We start from the raw sequence: 2,572 nt of genomic DNA on the forward strand, positions 1-2,572 counted from the left end.
TGACAACGGTGACACCCTACATAGAGCTTGCCATGGAAGGAGCCTTGCGTGTGTTGAAGGATTTTAAGGAAGAGTTGAAGTCAAAGGACAAAGCATCTCCAAAACCCCAACATATTTCCCATTACTGCACAACGAGTAACGCTATTATTCTCTATTATTTTTCTTACAATTTTAAATACCTTGACTTCTTATAATTAAATCCAAATAACCTTGTTGACCTCCTAACTAAGATTAATAAAATAAACATTGATTGCTTCAAACCAATAATCTCCGTGGGATCGACCCTTACTCACGTAAGGTATTACTTGGACGACCCAGTGCACTTGCTGGTTAGTTGTGCGAATCACAAATTCGTGCACCAAGTTTTTGGCGCCGTTGACGGGGACTATTGAGTTTGAACAATTGGAGGCTTATTTTATTTCTTAGATTAGGAATAATTTGTTTTTATAGAGTCATCAAATTTTGATAGGATAGTTTCTTTTCAAAAATTTCTTTTCAAAAATATTATTTTTCTTAATTAATTGTTAATTTTTCGTGAGTTTAGTATCTTATTCTAAGTTTGGTGTTAATTGCATATTTTCTCTAAAAATCTCGTGTTAGTGTTCTTGGTTCTTCCTTGATCTTCAAGTTGTTCTTGATAATTGGTTATCCCCTTTGGAACATTTTTCAAAAAAATAATTTTTCTTGGATTTAATCTTGTGCCAAACTTTAAGTTTGGTGTTTTCTTGTTAATCTTTTTATAATTTTCGAAAATTTTATTAAAGTTTTCTAAAAATTTTAAGTTTGGTGTTCTTCCTTTTGTTCTTGGTGTTCTTGTGAATCTTCAAAGTGTTCTTGGATTTTTCTTGTGTCTTGATCTTAAAATTTTTAAGTTTGGTGTTCCTTGGTGTTTTCCTTCCATTGAACTTAAAATTTTTAAGTTTGGTGTTCCTTGGTGTTTTCCCTCCAAAAATTTTCGAAAATAAGGAGCATTAGATCTAAAAATTTTAAGTCTTGTGTCTTTTATGTGTTTTTTCTCTTTCATCATAAAATTCAAAATTCAAAAAAATATATATATCTTTTCTAACCAATTTTAAAACTACATTTTCGAAATTTTTAATATAAATTTCAGATTTCAATTTCAAAATTTTTCGAAAAATTTTCACAAAATAATTTTTTTTTTTTTAAAAATTCTTTTTATATATTTCGTTTTTATTTATTCCACTTTTATAAAATAAATAAAATCAACATATAAATTATCTCTTGTAATCCATCATGGAAACAAGTAGGAATGAATAGTCCAAGAGGACTCTGGGGTCATATGCTAACCCCACTACTACTTCATATGGGAGTAGTATCTGTATACCCTCCATTGGAGTTAGTAGCTTTGAGCTGAATCCTCAGCTCATTATCATGGTGCAGCAAAACTGCCAGTATTCTGGTCTTCCACATGAAGAACCTACAGAGTTTCTGGCACAATTTCTGCAAATTGCTGATACAGTACATGATAAGGAAGTGGATCAGGATGTCTACAGATTATTACTATTTCCATTTGCTGTAAAAGATCAAGCTAAGAGGTGGTTAAATAACCAGCCTAAGAACAGCATAAAAACATGGAAACAACTGTCAGAAAAATTCCTGAATCACTATTTTCCTCCAAAACGGATGACACAGCTAAGGCTAAGCATCCAAGGCTTCAAACAAGGAGATAATGAATCCCTTTATGATGCCTGGGAGAGATACAGAGAGATGCTAAGAAAATGCCCCTCTGAAATGTTTTCAGAATGGGTGCAATTAGACATCTTTTACTATGGGCTTACAGAAAAAGCTCAGATTTCTCTAGACCACTCAGCTGGTGGATCTATACATATGAGAAAAACAATTGAAGAAGCTCAAGAGCTTATTGATACAGTTGCCAGAAATCAGCATCTGTATCTAAGCAGTGAATCTTCCATGGAAGAAGAAGCTAAAACAGTAACTGCTGAACTCAGTCCGTTGGATCAGGCTAATGAAATTAATCAGCAATTAGACTTTCTAAGTCAGCAGCTAGCCGAATTCAAGGAAATATTACAGGAAACAAGAATGGCTAACAGAAACATAGAAGTGCAATTAAAGCAGACAGAAAAGCAACTGTCAAAACAAATAGCAGAAGAATGCCAAGCAATTCAATTAAGAAGTGGGAAAACATTAAATACCCCACTTCAAAGCAGCAGGAAGCCAAGAAATGAACAGATGTTTACTCAAAATCCCTCTGAGGACAATCAGAGCCCAGAAAGGAATGATGCTGGCGCTGAACGCCCAGACCATGCTCATTCCTGGCGTTCAACGCCAGAAACAAGCATGAATCCGGCGTTGAACGCCCAAAGGGAACATGGTTCTGGCGTTCAAATGCCAGTAACAAATAAGGAAGTGGCGTCTAACGCCACTCCAGCTTCCACCTCTGGCATTCAAATGCCAGTGGGTGATCAGTCACATACAAGTGCTGATAACAACCCTTCTAAAAAGGCTTCCTAACCCACTTCTGTAGGTAATAAACCTGCAGCAACTAAGGTTGAGGAATACAAAGCCAAAATGCCTTATCCTCAAAAACTCC

The sequence above is a fragment of the Arachis duranensis genome, chromosome 1, assembly GCF_000817695.3.
Source record: "Arachis duranensis cultivar V14167 chromosome 1, aradu.V14167.gnm2.J7QH, whole genome shotgun sequence".
NCBI lineage: Eukaryota > Viridiplantae > Streptophyta > Magnoliopsida > Fabales > Fabaceae > Arachis > Arachis duranensis.